At 43.0% G+C, this 20254-nt stretch overlaps 1 pseudogene; it reads left to right on the top strand.

The window, feature by feature from the left end:
• The first annotated feature begins 3813 nt into the window (after positions 1-3813).
• Positions 3814-18500, top strand: LOC143932953 (COMM domain-containing protein 4 pseudogene; annotated as a pseudogene).
• Positions 18501-20254: the final 1754 nt, after the last annotated feature.

The raw sequence follows: 20254 nt of genomic DNA, 5'->3' as shown, positions 1-20254 counted from the left end.
CATGTTGAGGGCACGCGGCCTGGTACGGCTCGGGAGGGGGGGCGCGCTCGCTCGCCCCCCTTTCCTGGCCGGCCGGGTAGCGTGCTCGGACAAGGGTCTGTTGTGGACTTTGGGGGGACCCCCATGCCGATTTTTTTCGGCGTTGGGGTTCCCCTTTAAGTACATTCCAGGCGGCGGAGCCCGCCTACCTGCACACGCGCTCGAAATGAGCGGACTGTTGCCTCGTGTGTGGGCGAGTCCGTTCATTTCAAAAGTTGCGCGGACTTAGTACGACGAACAAAGTTTGCCGTATTTGTCCGCTCAAAAAGTGCCGTGTGTGGGCGTGTTCGTTCATTCAAAAGTTTGAGCGGACTGTTTGACGAACTTAGTTTCGGCAGACAGTCCCCGCGTGTGTACGCGGCCTTACTGTGGGCGCTCGGGCAATCTTCTGGGACCTGTGACATGAGGGGGGGAGAGGTGAACTTCCTTCTGGTACCGTGGAGCCTTGGGTGGAAGTGGGAGCTGGATGACTGTAAAAGAGGGTATCCTAAACTATAAAAAGTTAATGCTCATGCTATTGGTGAACTTCACTTTAAAGCGGTTGTATAACCACAGATGTTAAAAAAAATATAAAAAAATAAAAAACTCTGCAAGGCAAAGGCATAATGAGCTAGCATGCACCACATGCTAGCTCATTATGAAATACTTACCTTAGAACGAGGTCCCCTTATCGCAGGCCAGTCCACACCGAGGGAGCTGACATTTTGCCCTCTGCGTGTCTTCCGTGTTTGCGGCTCCGGAGCTGTGAGTGAGCCGTGATGACATCACATCACTCAATCTTCTTCCCAGCAAGGTCTTCAGACGGGCATTAACAGCGCATGCTCCGCTGACATCAGCGGCAGCATGCAAAGTGAATATCTCCTAAACAGTACAGGTTATACTCATTTTACCTACAGGTAGGCTTAATTATAGGCTTACCTGTAGGTAAAAATTTAAAATAAGGGTATAAAACCACTTTAAATATCTAACTAGGATACCCAAATTTTTGGGGGTTTATCTTTTGCAATCTGTCATTTGTTTTGCATCCTTGATTTCCTTTTTACATATTCTGTTATATTCTTTGTAACATTTAAACAATGCATGCCTTCATTTTTATATTTTTTAAAAGCTCTTTTTTATTATTTATAGCCATTTTAACTTTGGCTGTGAGCCACATAGGTTTTATTTTTAGCCTTTTAAACTTATTGCCCATGGGAGGATGGTGAGGTCCTGGCCCCCTCGTCCACCGGAAAGAGCTGAGATTTATGCCAATTCACCTTCAACCCGGTGAAGGCAGAGAAGGCATCCATGATTCCGAGTGCGCCCTGCAGAGAGTCACCAGGATCATTTAAAAAAAGCAGAAGATCATCCGCATAGAGAGCCACCCTCTCCTCCAGCCAGCCCACCCGAAGACCACGGACCTTGGCCGAACTCCGAAGAGCCTCAGCAATAGGTTCCATGGCTAGGGCGAACAAGTCCGGGGAAAACTTATTGCCCATGGGAATATACTTTGCAGTGAGTTTACATACAGTCACTTTGAAGAATTCCCATTTTGGTTCTGTGTCCATTGATGCCATGTTATTTAAAAAATGATATGGGTTTTACAATTACTTTAAAGTATATGTAAACCCTCACCTTGTAAAGCAACTCATTCTGTTTAAAAATAGAAATGCAAGGCAAAACATTTGTGTATACATATTAAAAAAAAATTGTAAATACTCTTTTTTTCTTTTTTTATAAGTGATCACATAAGTGATCATTATAGGTTGAACTAGATGGACTTGTGCCCTTTTTTCAACCTGGCTAACTATGTAATAATATAACATACCCTCTGTTCTCAGCTGCATAAGGAACTTGGGGAGGAGAAACAGAAGCACACTGATCTTCCCAATGAATGGCTGCATGGGGGGGCATGTCAGCACAATTCTGATCTTCAGATTAGCTCTTAGCATATCCAGAAAACTGACCACCCTGTGCTCTCATACCTAGTGTGGGCAATTTTCTTTTATTAGAAAAGCGGGGGGTCTAGCTGAAACACCAGGTATTTCACACTGAGGATCAATACAGAGAGAACGGGATACTTTTCATACAAGTACATGGTACAGCAGGCACATATTAGGAATATGACATTTTGGGTTTACATATTCTTTAATATTTAATATACTACTGTGATTTCAAAAGCTGTTTTCTTTTTTCTTCTTTTTATCCCAAAAATGTGTTTATTTGGAGTTAGTACAGTTGACAAAGATATCATAAGAGTAAAAATATCATGAATGGACGTAGATGTTCCAAATATATCAGTTGTTAACAATGAGAGCTAAATATTACAAGCAGTAGATAAGACATACCTTAAGGTAGAACATTGGGTTGATTTGGATTTAAACCAAGTAAGAAAAACTTAAACATAAACAGCTCTATAGTTATAGCCTGGTAAAGACTACAAATAAATACAAAGATGTGTGAGGTCATGGAATGTATGTTTTGTATATAATTGTTTGGTATGATTAAAAAGATTCATTAGTACAGTATGAGAGATTTCTGCGGAAAGAGATGGATATAATATCATTGTTTCTTTACAAAACGATGAGGAGAGAGAACAAAAAAAAAGGGGGGGGGGGGCAATTGGGCGAAGAAGACCCTGACAACCACCGCTCAGGATTGTCAGGAAGAGGCCCTTGTCCCCATCAGCAAGGTGCTGTGCAGTGGGGGGTGCAGAGCCCGCCCTGCTCCAAAGCACCCACTTCCCCATGTTGCGGGCATGTGGCCTGGTATAGTCAAGGAGGGGAGGAGGAGCTCACCCATCCCCCCCTTTTCTGACCTGCCGAGCAGCGTGCTTGGATAAGGGTCTTGTATGGATTTTGATGAGGGACCCTCCGACTTCAATGATATTCAATGGGCTGAAGGACCAAAGTAGTGCAGGAACCTTTTTCAAATTTGGCCTGGCTTGTGTTGGACCAGTTAAGACGGCTCTCATTATGCCATGCGACATGTGCTTCCAAAGTCAGAGCTTATGTTGTACCAGTGTGACCCCGACCTTAAATATGCATTGCCCAGGCATGGTCCTTTGTAGTCACCATCAGGAGACACAATCTGAGATATGGTATTCAGTCATAACTGAATTGCATGCAAATAGACAGGAAATGGCTTTAAAGCAGCTGTGGAAAATAAGCAAAGGTGGAAACAATTTTTTATTTTTAAAATAGAGCGGTTGTCTATGATACTTGATGTTTTAGCAAACTAAGTGGCCTTCAGTTAGGGTTGACATCAATGGCATAGGGTAATGGTACAAAAAAGGAGGGCAAAAGGGTGGGACTTTTAATGAAACACGTATTTTATATACACACATAATACATATAGAGAAAAGTAGGGAAATGAATCCCACATAGTAACCATGATAATAATATGGATATCAATTGCATGACATAATAAATCACTAGAATCCACCAAATTTGATATATATATATATATATATATATATATATACAACATAATTTTCATGATAATGCCTGCATGGCCCATGACCTTACTATTCCCAGTAAAGTTGATATAGATAAACATGATTGTAAAAAAATTCAATTGACCACATGATTGGTACAATACATGGCATATATTGACGCTACGCGTTTCGTGGTGAATAATCACTCGTCAGGAGCAGGCATGTGGTAGCTCTACAATGAAAATAGAATAAAAAATGGGTCTAAATATTCTGTCATATACCGTTATGGGAGAGGGGGAACCTCCCTACCACATGTTACTTACAAAAAACCTTGTACTGGTGGTGTAATGCTAGGAATCATGGCTCACCTGGCGGAGGCATGGTCGGAAGCTGTGGTGGGGACATGTCCAGCAAAAGCACCCAACAATGCCCAGGTAACTGTGGGTCTAGGCATGTCCATGAACGTGGTTAGAAAAGAACCCTATCTAGTGGGACAGAATAAAAGTGCAAGGATGAAACCAAAACCAGCCGGTGTGAGAGGAGGGGGATGAAGGGAAGGTAAAACCAAAACCGAATAGGTGTTCAAGAGAGGACTGTGAAAAGAGAAAGGGGGGTGACTGTTAGGATCCAGAGTACCTGGTAATAGGAGGAAAGGAGGGACGGAGTCTGTGGTGATGCAGGGAGTCCAGGATGTGGGAACATGGAAGCCTAGCCCACCCAGGGAGGCCATATATGTATATACCGACAAGGACAACCCACCAATGCCACGTGCGTGTGCACAGTGGGCGAGGAATGGAGGCGTCGTCACCTGGGCGAAGATGTGCCCAGCAATCAGTGCAATCGCAGTCTCCCGATTGGGCGTCAGACATAGCGGCGTCACAAGAGACGCCACACGTCCGCAGTGGCAGGCGTGTCGTCGATGCGCAGTGCGGTGGATCCGCCCCCCCTCGAGCATGAACAGCGGAGGGAGGGAGGAGACCCGCAGTGCGCATCGCAGCTTCCGAACGCGCTGAGGAACAGGCGGCCCAACAAGACCACAGCACAACCACCAGAACTGATTGATTAAATAAATAATTGTAGCACCTAATAATGAAAGAGAATAAAAAGTTACAAGTCACTACAGGTATATATGTCATTAATAACCTTATAAAAAATGAACAAATAAATAGGAAAGGGCAAACTTGAGACCAACTAGTTGCAGGATAGGTGAGATAAAGAGGTATTTTAACTTGAATGAATAGGATAATGGCATGAATTTTGACATTGCCGTATTAATCATTTTGCGATTTTTTTTCAAAATGTTTACAATCCAAGTATAACAGCCAATTTAGTCGAGGGATCACTTCAGAAAAAAACAAAATAGTGTTAGATTTGTTATGTTTACATACTGTTTTTTCTTAATTTGAGAAAGCAACTGTTTTATGTTTACCAAGATAATTTCCAGACAAATGGACGATAATGACTCAAGGCATAGGCCAGCAATCATGTAAGTGTGACAGAGTCTGACAAAATTCTCTCCACTTCATACCACGTCTTCCATACCATATCCGTACCATATGTACTTTAAAATATGTAGAAGATAGTCTCGAATTAGAGCCATAAATCCTACACTCCACTCTCTTCTGAGCCCAGAACACATAAGAGTGGCCAATACCCCAAAGCACCCTCCCCATGTTGAGGGCATGTGGCCTGGTATGGTTCAGGAGGGGGGGGGGTGCGCTCAGATAAGGGTCTGGTATAGATTTTTGGGGGGAACCCTACACCATTTTTAAAAAACAATTGGCTCAGGGTTCCCCTTAATTTCCATATCAGAACCGAAGGGCCTGGTATGGATTTTAGGGGGACCCCCCCATGCAATTTATTTTTCAATTTTGATTGGGGGTTCCCCTGGTAATGGACTGGGGGGGGGGGGGGATCCCATGCTTTTTTTTTCAATGAGTTTCATCTATATTGCTGAGACCCGACAATTCATTACAGCTGTGAGCAATTTTAAATGGCTGTTTTTCCTTTGTAAATATAATTTTGCTGTAGTACTGTTCTAAACACGGGAAAAATACACCACTTTACAGGCATACTATAGACACCCTTCAGGCACGATATTTAAAGGAATATTTCATTTTTATTGTTTCACTTGAAACATAAAAAAAATCACTGCTCCCGAAAAAAATGGGCAGTTTAAAAAAAATAAAAAATTTCATTGATACATGTCCCCTGGGGCAGGACCCAGGTCCCCAAACACTTTTTTATGACAATAGCTTTTGATTTTTCATGTTAGTGTCCCATAGACTGTCCCATAGACTTTAATGGTGTTTCGAATTTTCCCTGAACAAAGCATATTGTTCGGCCCGCAATTGTCAGTTAAAGCGACGCAGTGCCGAATCGCAAAAAGTGGTCTGGTCTTTGACCAGCAAATTGGTCCGGTCTGAAAGTGGTTAAAGGGACCATACGCTGCTTGTAATAGGCAGGAGAAAAATGCCAACCAGGACCTGGGGTACCACAATAGGATTCTTAAAGGGAAAGACCACCAAGAACCCTAAAGATACATACATCTATGCTGTAACCTTACAGCAGTAAGGTAAGGGGACACCCATATACTTACCACGAAGGACTGCACGGGATACCCACCACCCACAGCACCTTATTGAATGACGTTTACAAGCACCAAGCACTTTATGTATTGGATACAGTTTACTGTTACACTGTGCACTTTAAGAGTTATATGTTTCGCTTCTTTTGGACATTGAATATATGGTTCATTTAATATATATATATATATTTTTTTTTTCGCTTTGTTTTCTATATAAGTAGATTACTATCCACAGCCTCAGCCCTGCTTGTTTAGTGGACTGATTGTATGCACTATTTTCACTTTGTGACTGCACTTTGGAAATTAGCACTTTAGCATTTATCCTCCAGCACGTGGGTTCACTATTACCCGCATCCACAGATTTACTTTATACTATTGTTTTAAATATATTTTTTAATGTGCATTATATACTTTTCTGTGGTATACACTTGAATGTCTGAAACTGATTTATTTGTCTATATATAAGTTCTACTGTTGCATATTATATTCTTTCTGCTATATTTACTTTGTTTATGGCATCTGACCCCCCATTTAGGATCAGTTTGAACACTACCATTAAGTACTATTTATCCTTTTTCCCTTTGAACATTTAGTACAGCGCACCACTATCTCTTTAACTGCTTATTTTCCTGTGGGTTCAGACATTTCCCCCAGTGCATGCAGCAGTACACTAGTTAGGAGTCTATCGATTGGCGCAGGAATACCCACCTTTTCTACTATAATAAGACATGGAATTCTTGGACTAGGTATATCAGGGACGAGACTTGTTTAAAAGCGATATGGTAAACTAAATTAAAGTAAAATTAATGAACTAATTAGTAAAATGTATGGGAATTAAATAGTTTTTTTTTTCCAGATTGAGCAATAATAAGATGGGGGCTTGTTCACGCCCTCCATTGTCCTTATATATATATATTTTTTTTTTGTAAGAATACTAAGTTAGAGAAAATTTGAGGCATAGGAACACATAGGCCAATAGGTTACAATATGATGGAATAGACACCAAGGCATGGTGAAATAATGTGGGGAGTCCAGATGTCTGTCAGGAATTGTAGAATTGGCTATTATGTTATATAATTTTGATATTCTGTATTGATATGTTCTACTTGAATGATGTTAGTTGGCAATACCTGAATTGTTATTATTTCTTTTTGTTCTCTTATTGGACATACCTGGAGAAAATGTGTTTGGTTGCTTTTTGAAATAAATAAAATAATTGTAAAAAAAAAATGTGTAACGTGTGCTGCTTTTTACTACTGATAGATTTGTTTATTTTCTACGCTTTGCATGGAAAAGAAAAAAAAAACAATAGATCCCTCTGTCCAGAGCCCTATGTTGATTGTCAAAACAGAGCTCTGGGCTGTGATTGGACACAGCCAATCAGTAGGTCCTAGCCATGAATCATTGGCTGGGATCTGCTGACAGACTCCCGCTGTGTACAATCACAGGGGAGTAGGTGGAAGGAATATGTGCCCCAAACAGGCAGTGATGTGTTGGTACGTCCCAGTGCCTGCAGCTGCCACCTGCGGTAGATTGGCAAGTGTTTAATTAGCAATATTATTTATTTTTCGTACATCACGGGACACAGAGCCACAGTATTTACTGATGGGTTATATAGGCACCACTAGGTGATGGACACTGGCACACCCTAGACAGGAAATTTAGCCGTTTAGCCCCTATATAACCCCTCCCCTTACTGGGAGTACTTTCGCCAGTGTCTTAGGTGTTTGTCAAGAGTAAAGACGTGCTGTGCTGAGCTCCGCTGGAATATTCCTTACTGGGGCAAGCTATGCAACCGTATCCATTCAAAGTGTCTTTTCCAGACTGAATTGAATGGTACCCAGGCCTCGTGTCCAAAGAAACAAAGTTTTACTTGTAACACTTCAAATGATCCAGTATTTGTTTTTTTCAGCCATATTCCTGGCAGTATGCTTTACAGGCCAAGAGCTGCGGATCCCCCGATAAAAAGGGGGCCCCAGTCCCTGAAGGTTTTTCTAAACGGAGCCCACTGTGAGAGGTAAAGATTGGGTTTGTTACCACAGAACCCTGCAGCTGGATAAGGAATTTTTCTAATTCTTGTGGGTTTTTTCCTTTAGGTAAATGTATGCTATGTCTAAATTCGCGCCCGGGGGCTGTCAAGAGCACGTACCTTTCCATGCTTGTCAGTCTTGTCTGTGTCCAAGCTGCATGCTCCTCTGAGCCCATACTCCAGGTAGGATGTGGGGGGGGGGGGGGGGTTTCTCTTTGGGAATGTCCCCCAACAGCTTCCTTCAGGCAAAGAAGCTATGTGTTAGTCAACAGTATGCCGCACCGCCTCCTGCCACCATTACAGCATCTCTGCATCCGCCGGCCCTCCTCTCTCCTCCACCCCAGCCTCCCCTACATGTGTGATCTGATCAGGATTGAATCGTCGGGACATGCGGGAAAAGCGGTCTTTTTTGAAAAAAACAAGGGGGAGGGGCAGAAGGGGTGGTCGGAGGTGGGGGGCAGGACTTTAGCACGACGTCGGTGTTGGTTTAATGCCCATAACGCTGGCTATAGAAGCTATTTATTAAGTGCACTCTTTTGTAGGTGCACACAGCTCAAGGAGGGACACAGAGCAGACCGGGGCATGTGAGTATGGGTGACACAGGCACTCCCAGGCAACATATCAGACAGAACCTTGATAGCAGTGGCAGTTGCTGGACTATATTGCTCAGTAGCGGGTGCATTGCTGGTAGTACCTCTGCATTTTGTGCTTGACACTATGGGAAGAAGGGGAGGTACAAATACCCAGAGAAATAAGGGCTCAAAGGGATCTCCCTCAGGCTCTGAGGACCCACCTCTGCAGCACCATCCCCCCTGTAAGACCTGGGGAGGCTGGTCTGAGTGAGCCGTCGGGGTCAGGGGCTGCAACTGCTTCTGGCATTTCAGCCCCTGTATATATTACTCAGGAGTGGATTAGAGGAAAGATTAATGGCCTTAATCGCATCTTCACAAAGTGGAAGAAAACGCATTAGGTTTTTTTCTCTTCTACCCAGGACCCTCAAACAGAGGAACTCTTGGAAAGGGGAGACGAATCCCCCTCAGAGGACCAGGATGAGACTGATGACTCCTCTTCTGAGAAATAAAGTTGGGAAGGATCCTCTTCAGCTTCACAGGATGAGAAATCACTGGTGCAAACTCTTGCTGAAATGGTCCGCTCCACATTTAAGTTACCTGTAACTGAGTCGGTTGAAAAACCCACTTCTTGTTTTGGTTCACTGAAGCCTCCTCAAACTGCGCATGCCTTTCCTGTTCATTTTTTGCTGGAAAAGCTTATTTATTCTGAGTGGGATCACTCTCCTAAAAAGTTTTGAACACTTTTTTAGTTTTCACACTATCCTAGGGAGGAAAAATGTATAAAGATGTGGGGTATACCGGCAATTGACGCCGCTATATCCTCTGTGAATAAAAGTCTGACTTGTCCTGTTGACAACGCTCAAATGCTTAGGGATCCAACTGATAAGAAAATTGGAATTCCTGTTAAAAAACATTTTTTCCTTGGCAGGTTCAGTATCCCAACTTGTAGTGGCGGCAACTGGGGTATGTCAATCCTTGAGAGACCATTTGAAACAGGTGCTCAAGGTTTTCCCTGAACAGCAGGCCCAGGAGTTAGCCAACCTGCCAGTGGATTTGTGTTTTGCAGTTGACGCAATCAGAGATTCTATCCTCCAGACCGCTCACCTTGCGCTTGGGTTGGTACATATGCGTAGAATCTTATGGTTGAAAAATTGGTCAGCTGAAATGCCATGTAAAAAGCTCCTGGCTGGTTTTCCTTTCCGTGGTGCAAGGCTGTTTGGGGAGAATTTGGACAATTATTTCCAAAAAATCTCTAGTGGGAAAAGTACCCTTTTGCCAGTTAAGAAAAGGAGTAAACGTCCCTCATTTAAACTGGCTCTTTCTCCAGTGCCAGGGGCATTAGCCTCCAGGCAGTCACGATGACCTCCACCGTCAGGCTCAAGAGTTAAAACTCAGAGTCAACCCCATGGAAAAAATAAGTCCTGGGGGAGGAAATCTACAAGACATTAGAAGTATTCCATTGGAAGTATTTGGGAGCAGGAGCAGACCCAGGACCTCATTGAGGGGTTTTACGAACTCGGCGTTCGTGGATTGACGCCTTCGCTCCTTTTATTAAAGTGAGTGCATCATCTTTGAATCTGCTTTGGCTCCACCTTCTCGGGTTTACAGAATTATACTATGTATATTGTATTTATGTTTCTTCCCATGAAAACCTGCCACTGAGTGTATTCAAGCAATACTAATACAGCCTGGAGGGGACTAACATATTCTGCATCTGCTATCCCACCCTGAATCTGTGGCTATATATGTGCTGTATACCTTACGGCAGTAAGGTGAGCTGCTTGGAGTACCACAGGTGTCACCACTGAAGACTTGTCATGTTTTATCACTTGTGTTTTACTGGTGGTGGGATTTACCGCCTACACGGACTTTCTTTTCCTTTTGCAGTTGTCACTCATTACAATATTATATTGTATATGCTTTTTAACTGGATTATGGTGTTTTATGTTACACTTTATTATCAGTCACTGGGTTTTTAGACTCGCACAGTCATCACTAGGATATATTACATTTATTTATATATATTTTACATTTAGATTATACACCTTGGGATTTATGTTTCACACCATCTCGTGATTTATGTTTGATACTTATTCTACATTCCTTATTTTTAGTAGTATCACTTTCCCTTGTGCCTTTTCCATCACCTCTCTCACACAGCGCAAACACCACAATTACCTATTTATCAAGGATAGAGTAATATTGTGTCCTCATCCTAGCTTTCTACTGAAGGTGGTATCAGGTTTTCATCTAAACCAGGATATTGTTCTGCCTTCATTTTTTCCAGATCCCTGTTCTACAGAAGAAAAGTCACTACATTCTCTGGATGTAGTGAGAGCGGTCAAAACCTATTTGGAAGCGACTGCTCAGATTCGCAAAATATATGTTTTGTTTGTATTGCCTGAAGGTCCTAAAAAAGGGCAGGCAGTGTTGAAATCTACCATTGCTAAATGGATTTGACAGGTAATTATTCAAGCTGATGGTTTGAAGAGGAAAGTTCCACCTTTTCAAATCAAAGAGCACTCCAAAAGGGCTGTTAGTGCTTCATGGGCAATGCATCATCAGGCTTCCATAGCTCAAATCTGCAAGGCTGCAACTTGGTATCCAGTCCACACATTCACCAGATTCTATCAGGTGGATGTGAGAAGACATGAGGAGACATGAGGATATCGCCTTTGGGCGCAGTGTACTGCAGACAGCGGTACAAGGTACTCAGGTCTGATTGCACCGTACTTTTGTTGTGGTTCCCTCCCCTCAGATAGCATTACTCTGGGACATCCCATCAGTAAATGCTGTGGCTCTGTGTCCGGTTATGTACGAAAAAGAAAATAGGATTTTTATAACAGCTTACCTGTAAAATCATTTTCTTCAAGTACATCACGGGACACAGAGGTCCCTCCCCTCTTCTAATACACATATATTGCTTTGCTACAAAACTGAGGTACTCCCAGTAAGGGGAGGGGTTATATAGTGGGCTAAATTTCCTGTCTAGGGTGTGCCAGTGTCCATCACCTAGTGGTGCCTATATAACCCATCAGTAAATACAGTGGCTCTGTGCCCCATGATGTACTCGAAGAAAAGGATTTTACAGGTAAGCTGTTATAAAAATCCTATTTTGTAATATGCAGCAGGAAAGTGGGTTAATGTACTGTCACTGATGCATTAGTGACCAGTGGCAGTTAATTAACTCCTTTTGTGCTGCATTAGTGGCACCAGAGGGTTAATTAACACTGTTAACCGCTTACCGACCAGCTGCCATCATTTTACTGCGGCAGGTCGGCACAATCCCGCGAGCCGTTGTAGCTATACGTCGACTTGCGGGATCAGGATAGCAGGCGCGTGCGACGCTGCACAGCGGGGTGCCAATGCTCATCGCCGCGGGTCACGATGACCGCCGGCCATGAGTGATTGCGGGCACAAGAGGCAGAACAGGGACGAGTTTATGTAAACACACAAATCCCTGTTCTGTTCTATTAGCTAGGAATCGTGATCCTTCACTTCATCTAGGTCAGTCCCCTCTCCCTGCAGTTAGAAACAAAAACAGGGAACACTGTTAACCCCTTGAGCGCCCCTTCCCTGCCAGTGACATTTTTACAGTAATTAGTGCATTTTTATAGCACTGATCGCTGTATAAATGTCAATGATCCCAAAAATGTGTCAAAAGTGTCAGATGTGTCCCCCATAATGTCGCAGTCCCGATAAAAATCACAGGTCGCCGCCATTACTAGTAAAAAAAAAAAAAACAATAATAAAAATGCCATAAAACTATCCCCTATTTTGTAGATGCTATAACATTTGCTCAAACCAATCAATATACGCTTATTGCAATTTTTTTTACCAAAAATATAGAAGAGAATGAGAGAATATATATCGGCCTAAACGGAGGAAAAAAAAATTTGTATATTTTTGGGGGGGATATTTATTATAGTAAAAAGTAAAAAATATTGCGTTTTTTCAAAATTGTTGCAATTTTTTTGTTTACTGCGCAAAAAAGAAAAAAATGCAGAGGCCATCAAATACCATCAAAAGAAAGCTCTATTTGTTGGGAAAAAAAGGACATCAATTTTGTTTGGGTACAGTGTTGCACGACCGTGCAATTGTCAGTTAAAATAACTCAGTGCCGAATTGCAAAAAATGGTGCGGTCATTCAGCAGCCAAATCTTCCGGGGCTGAAGTGTTTAATTAACCCACTGGTATCACTAATTATGTCTTCTGTTGCCCTTTGATGTTCATGATTAGCTTTAGAACCTTATTCCGCATACACACGACCAGACTTTTCGACGGACTAGGTCCGATGGTCTTCCCGATGGACTTTCGGCGGAGGTCCGACGGACTTTCTGAATGAACGGACTTGCCCACACATTAACGGACTAAGTCTGTTCAAAAGTCCATTTGTTTTGAATGTGATGACATAAGACGGGACTAAACATGGAAGTTCAATTGCCAGTAGCTGCTCTTATGTTGTATTTGGTCCATCATACTAGCACACAGACAAACGGTTTTCCCTATTTTTAGTCCGTCGGACTTGAGTCTGTCGGATAGATTAGAAACATATTCTATTACTAGGCCTGTCGGATTTTTTTTATAATAAATGGTCGGTCTAGCCCACACATGATCGAATTGTCCGACGGACTGATCCCGTCAGACTTAGTCTGCCGGAAAGTCCGGTCATGTGTATGGGGAATTAGTGTAGCAATCAAGTAGTTTGCATGCTTGTCACATGAGGGGGTTTAGTACAGACTCAGTTAAAAGCTGCTCTTGCCAATTTATGCAACTTCCAAATACAGTATGTGGTGAATATACAGAATATACTATATACTATATATATATATATATATATATATATATATATATATGTGTGTATATATGTGTGTATATATATATATATAGTCTTTAAAATGTTTTTTTTTTTTTTAATACAGATATAAAGGTATATAGTATCTGCATCCTTAAATTTAGAGGACATAAGATCCCTAGCTTCCAGAAATCTAATGATAAGATTCAGAAGTATACCTTATCAAGCAAAGTTTATTGCTAGTAATAAGAAAGACATTTGGTCAGCAATATGAAATCCAGTCAGGACCTTGACCAGATTGTGTGACTCTGGGCTATGTGGCAAAGCTTAGATAAGTGTCATATAATGTCATAAATCAGTTTTTGTGATAGCACAGGGTGCTTAGTAGTCAGCTGATAGGAATGCATAAACCTGTTTACCTGCCACATCACTAAAATCTTGTATTGGTGATATCAGTCAGACATTATTCACTGCCTTCAGCTGACCTTGGTTGACTAAGTATCTTTGAAACATATCAGCTATTGAGATGCAGCATTAACATGCCTATATTTATAAGTATATATTGTGGCAACAGCAATGGTATTGTTTATTCTCCCATATTCAACTTGTATGCCTAAGCCCTTGTACACACGGTCGGACATTCTGACAACCAAATCCGTTGGATTTTGTCCGACGGATTTTGTCCGAAACTGTTGCATACACACGGTCGGACAAAGTTGTCGGAAAATCCGATCGTTCAGAACGTGATGATGTTATTTCATTACGATGGGACTACGTTCAGGCTAGTAGCCAATAGCTTTGGTCTAGGAATTTGATCTGAACATGGGTGGCACTTTGTCCGATCGGAATTCTCTACAAACGATTGGACAAAGTCCGATTGGATCATGTTGTCGGAAAATTTTATAGCCCTGCTCTAAAACTTTGTTGGTCGGATATTCTGACGGAAACAGTCCGATGGAGCCCACAAACAGTCAGATTATCCAACAACATGGTCCGATCAGACATTTTCCATTGGAATGTCAGACTGTGTGTACAAGGGCTTAAAAACCTCTTAAAATTACAAATCTGTTTCAGTGCTCTTTGCTCTTGTCCTATATTAATTGTCAAAGCTTGTGAACATTACATGACTTATGTTAAACACTAAATATGGCACCAGCCAGATAAAAATGTTTCTTCCTATTGATTTGGGGTGGGCAACTACATGGCAAATGAGGTTCAATGTAGAAAAATCTAAAATAATGCATTTGGGTGGCAAAAATATGAATGCAATCTATACACTGGGGGGGAACCTCTGGGGGTCCTAGTAGATGATAGGCTCAGCAATGGCATGCAATGCCAAGCTGCTGCTAACAAAGCAAACAGAATATTGGCATGCTTTAAAAAGGGGATCAACTCCAGAGATAAAACAATAATTCTCCCACTCTACAAGACTCTGGTCCGGCCGCACATGGAATATGCTGTCCAGTTCTGGGCACCAGTCCTCAGGAAGGATGTACTGGAAATGGAGCGAGTACAAAGAAGGGCAACAAAGCTGATAAAGGGTCTGGAGGATATTAGTTATGAGGAAAGGTTGTGAGCACTGAACTTATTCTCTCTGGAGAAGAGAGGCTTGAGAGTGGATATGATTTCAATATACAAATACCACACTGGTGACCCCACAATAGGGATAAACTTTTTTGCAAAAGGGAGATTAACAAGAAATGTGGCCACTCATTAAAATTAGAAGAAAAGAGGTTTAACCTTAAACTACGTAGAGGGTTCTTTACCGTAAGAGCGGCAAGGATGTGGAATTCCCTTCCACAGGCGGTGGTCTCAGCGAGCAGCATTGATAGTTTCAAGAACCTATTAGATAAACACCTGAACGACCACAACATACAGGGATATACAATGTAATACTGACATATAAACACACATAGGTTGGACTTGATGGTCTTTTGTCTTTTTTCAACCTCACCTACTATGTAACTATGTAACTATAAATGTAACTATGATTTGTGTCTCGTACTCGGACACTCTATTCTCCTACAATTGAAGCTGCATTGCACTCATGGCCAGATTTATGCTCATCTCTGGTCACTTTTTCCAAATGAACCACCCTGTCGGTCCCACTTATGCCCCGTACACACGAGCAGACTTAAGTCCGACAGACTTCCAAAGGAGTTCCGTCGGAGTTCTGCTGGAATTCCGACGGAGTTCTGACAGACTTTTCGGCCGAACGGACTTGGCCACACACAATCACACTAAACTCCGACGGATTCGAACGTGATGACGTACGACCCGACTCGAATAAGGAAGTTCATAGCCAGTAGCCAATAGCTGCCCTAGCGTCGGTTTTAGTCCGTCGGAGTAGCATACACACGAGCGGAGTTTTCGAAGGGGACCGGGTCCGGCGGAGTTCCTTCGGGAAAATTTGAAGCATGTTCCATATTCTAAAGTCCGTCAGACTTTGGTGAATCAAAAGTCCGTTGCAGCCCACACACGATCGGATAGTCTGACGGACTCGGTCCTTCGGACTTTGGATGTTGAAAAGTCCGCTTGTGTGTATGCGGCATTAATGTTGCCAACCTACCAGAATAAAATTCACTGACACGACACCCAAATTTTACTGGCAAAGCCAAATTTTTACTGGCATTTTCAAAACTTACAAAAATTACATTTTTAGATGCACATTTTAGTATTTATGCTACAAGCAAATACAATAAACAATGTAATAGAGAGGAGATTTCAAGGTAAAATAATATTTGTCATTTTTGATATAGTAAGAGCGTTAGAGCGGGTTTTATAACCATCTTTTTGTCACCTGCAGTGGTTATAGAAAAGAATCACCCCCCCCCTTAAAAAAAGGCCTAAAATAAAGGCCGATGCAGTTTTAGCCAGCTGCATTTACTCGGTGAAACTTATAACATCCAAGTGAAAGATATAAAAAAAATCCCATCAGCATCCATCCTTGCATCAAAGTACTCATATCATTGTCCCTATATGAGTCCTCTTTACATAAGAGTCCCCACTTACCCCTTAAATTAGGGCCCCCTTTATATTAACCACTTAAGCCCCGGACTATTTTGCTGGCCAAAGACCAGACCACTTTTTGCGATTCGGCACTGCATTGCTTTAACTAACAATTGCGCGTTCGTGCAACTTGGCTCCCAAACAAAATTGACGTCCTTTTTTTCCCACAAATAGAGCTTTCTTTTGTGGTATTTGATCACCCTTGCGGTTTTTATTTTTTGCGCTATAAACAAAAAAAGAATGACAATTTAGAAAAAAACGCATTATTTTTTACATTTTGCTATAAAAAATATCCCCTAAAAATATATATAAAAAAAAAACATTTTTTTTCCTCGGTTTAGGCCGATATGTATTCTTCTACATATTTTTGGTAAAAAAAAAACCAAAAAAACGCAATAAGTGTTTATTGATTGGTTTGCGCAAAAGTTATAGTGTTTACAAAATAGGGGATAGTTTTATGGCTTTTTTATTAATAATTTTTTTTTAACTAGTAATGGCAGCAATCAGCAAATTTTTATCGTGACTGCGACATTATGGTGGACACATTGGGCATTTTTGAAACTGTGTAAATGACACTGGCAGTGAAGGAGTTAACCACTAGGGGCAGTGTAAGGGTTAAGTATGTCCTGGGGAGTGATTCTAGCTTGGGGGGGCGTGGCTACGCGTGACACGTCACGGATCTCTGCTCCCGATCACAGGGAGCAGAGATCAGTGACACTGTCACTAGGCAGAACGAGGAAATGCTTGTTTACATTAGCATCTCCCCGTTCTTCCTCTCCGTGAGGCGATCGCGGGACCCGCGATCTGGCACACGGAGGTCCCGGCCAGCGCGCGTGCGTGCTGCCAGTGGCACAAATGTGATGGCACAGCGGCAAATTTAAAGGGACGTATAGGTACACCCATTTGCCCAGCCGTGTCATTCTGCTGATGTACATTGGCATGCGCCGCTTGGGAACCGGATACAGTTTCTTCTTACATCAAGTCTTCCCTCAGTAGCATTTCCTCTTACATTGGCTGTCAGTGGGAAACCCCTAGTAACATCCCCCTTATACAAGAAAAAGAACCGCTGCTCCAAGTGTATAAAGATAAGGCTGATTGAAGTATCTTGGAGAGTGCTAGCCCCGGCCCGCCTCTGTGGGAAACTTGGAAAGCTAACCGGACTCAAAACGAGCATCAGATGTTAGCTTCAAAATTTTTTCATAATCAATGGCTTCTCCCAACTGTTCTTTTAGCACTTGGGCACAGATCAACTTTAGCTTAACAGAGGATATTTTAATAATATTTAATATTTAATATCAGAGTGAAGCCGCCATTGTCTGTCACCGCAATCAAGACATCCATCATGTCTTGATTGCGGTGACAGACAATGGCGGCTTCACCCTGATATTTGTCAGGGAGGTGATGGGGATTACAGTTCTGTGCTGAGTTGTACATGTGAGATCTTTATCTTCTTTCTCCTGAGGTTCCGTTTCTGTGGTGACTTGGATTGCCCTGATTGGGTTCTGGCAGAGATCAGCACATTGGCTAAAATATCCTCTCTTAAGCTAAAGTTGATCTGTGCCCAAGTGCTAAAAGAACAGTTGGGAGAAGCCATTGATTATGAAAAAATTTTGAAGCTAACATCTGATGCTCGTTTTGAGTCCGGTGACATTAAAGCGACCATTGCTGTACTTTGTTTTATTCTTTCAAGAGCAGCCAAGCACAATGTTAGCAGTGACAGTCTGTCCAGTGAACTTCAGCAACTGGGGTTTCCCAAAGAACATGCAGTCTCTTTGTGCCGCTCTTACGAAGAAAAGCAGACCGCTTTACAAGAGACATTGAGGGAGAGTAGCCTTTGCTTATCGCGCTTATCTTCAGTAAGCTGGCATGTAGACCAGACTCTTAGCTCCAGTATTCTCCAGGAAGTCATTGAGCCCTTGGTCCACCTCAATCTTCATGTGGCTGATGCTAGAAACTCCAGTCCAGTTGCTGTGACTGTGTCTTCCAGTAAATTAAGAGTGTTACTAACAGGTGGACCATTCGCTTTTTCTTATTGGAATATTTTCGAGTTGTGATCCTGTTTGAGAGTGGAGCCAGGGTTGGAGGATTCAAGCTTATGTATGGTTTGACCTAACCCCTTAAGGAGCCAATCTTATTTGTTTGGTGGTGGTGCACCTCAGCTTGTCCTGCGTTGGAACACGATTCAGGGACCTGGAGTTATCTGTGACACGTGGTGTTTTGTCTACAGTTTATATAAAAATCTTGTTTTTTACATGACTATAGTATGGCTGATGCTGCGCTGTTATTCTAATAACCACCTGCATATCATACCCTTTCCCATTAAATGAGACCACACATTTTTTGGAGCAATTGGTGGCCGTAGCAGCCCCTTTATTATCAAAATATAATTAACATGTAAACCAAAACAACAATATAACAACATCCTTTTAACTTAACAACACTGAGCACGTTGGTCTTCCACAGGACATTCCCCCTCCTCACCCATTATCATATTGATCAAACAGGCACTGCGGTGATATTACTGTAACTAGGCCTCAAGCTGACATGCTAGCTCAAAGACATCCCAACTCTTGACCGCAGTGCACCCCATTACCAGTTACCATATAGACCCTCGCTATATGGCATATCAGCAGTGAGCCCATATCTCCAATGGGTCCCGCATCAACAATTCTCTGTGGGGAGGGGTTATCTTCCTTTGCCTGCACCGACCAACACCCGCCACCGCAATCAAGGATAAAACCTTATCCTTGAGAGCACCTCCACACCCTCAAAGCTCGCTCAATCCCATCCTGTAAGCCAAGAGTCCACAAATCAATGCCAACCGCATTGAGGTGTACCCCATCATCCTTCAGGTACCACCACGTGTCCACCTCCAGCTCCAAATGTCGAACAGCCAACCCCCCATTGCGCACTACAAAACGGCTGACCTCCTGGTTCACCTTCCTCCTGGCCTTGTTGATCTTATCCACCGAACGCGCAAATCGCCACTGAGTCCTGGCCACTATATCCGACCAAACAATAATCATTTGCGGGAAGGCCGCTCGCAGGCGCAAGAGATCATACTTAATGTCCCTAGTGACGTCCAGCTTAGTGCGGAGGCCCAGATCATTGCCCCCCACGTGCAAAACTAGAACGTCCGGGGCCCTATCGAACCCCGCAAAACGATGCACCTCGTGCACCATCCTGCTCCAGAGCATGCCTGGAAACCCAAACCATTTTACTAGCGCCTCAAGCCGGGAAATGCCTAACTGTCTGCCATCTGGTCGCACATCACCCCTCCTGGCACCCCAGCAGACGTAAGAATGGCCCATAATCCAGACCAAACCTGGCGCAGCACCTGTAAGAAAGAAACAAAAACACACACCCAAATAACAATAACCACACATGTGTCACACGAACCCATGCCAACACCACCAACCCTTGCAGCTAAACGCCCACCAATTCCGGCCGCACGTACAATTTGAACCTCCGCGACTCCCAACGACCAATCCGTTTCACCGCCGCCTCGTCCAAGCCCCACCGCACCGCCTCCGTCGCGGCCCCAATCCGAAAAGAATGAGAGGAAAACTTTTCCCCCCCCAAACCCAAAGCCTGCAGGCACTTCCTAAAAACCCCGATAAACTGGAACCGGGAAACAAACTCCCCATTAACATGTACCAACAAAGGGCCCGGACACGCCGGCCGAACGTACAAGAATTCACGCAACACCAGAAACGGGCAGAGCCCGCTGCCCGGAATTGCGAATACCACCACTTCCTTCCCTTTGCCACCCTGATCCGTCTTTGACCTACGGATCCGCATGCTCACC

This window comes from Lithobates pipiens, unplaced genomic scaffold, assembly GCF_037356315.1.
Source record: "Lithobates pipiens isolate NorthernLeopardFrog02 unplaced genomic scaffold, aLitPip1_a1.2 Scaffold_27, whole genome shotgun sequence".
Taxonomy (NCBI): Eukaryota; Metazoa; Chordata; class Amphibia; order Anura; family Ranidae; genus Lithobates; species Lithobates pipiens.
Note: the sequence above shows the minus strand (reverse complement) of the source record. Positions and strands in the feature narration are given on the sequence as shown.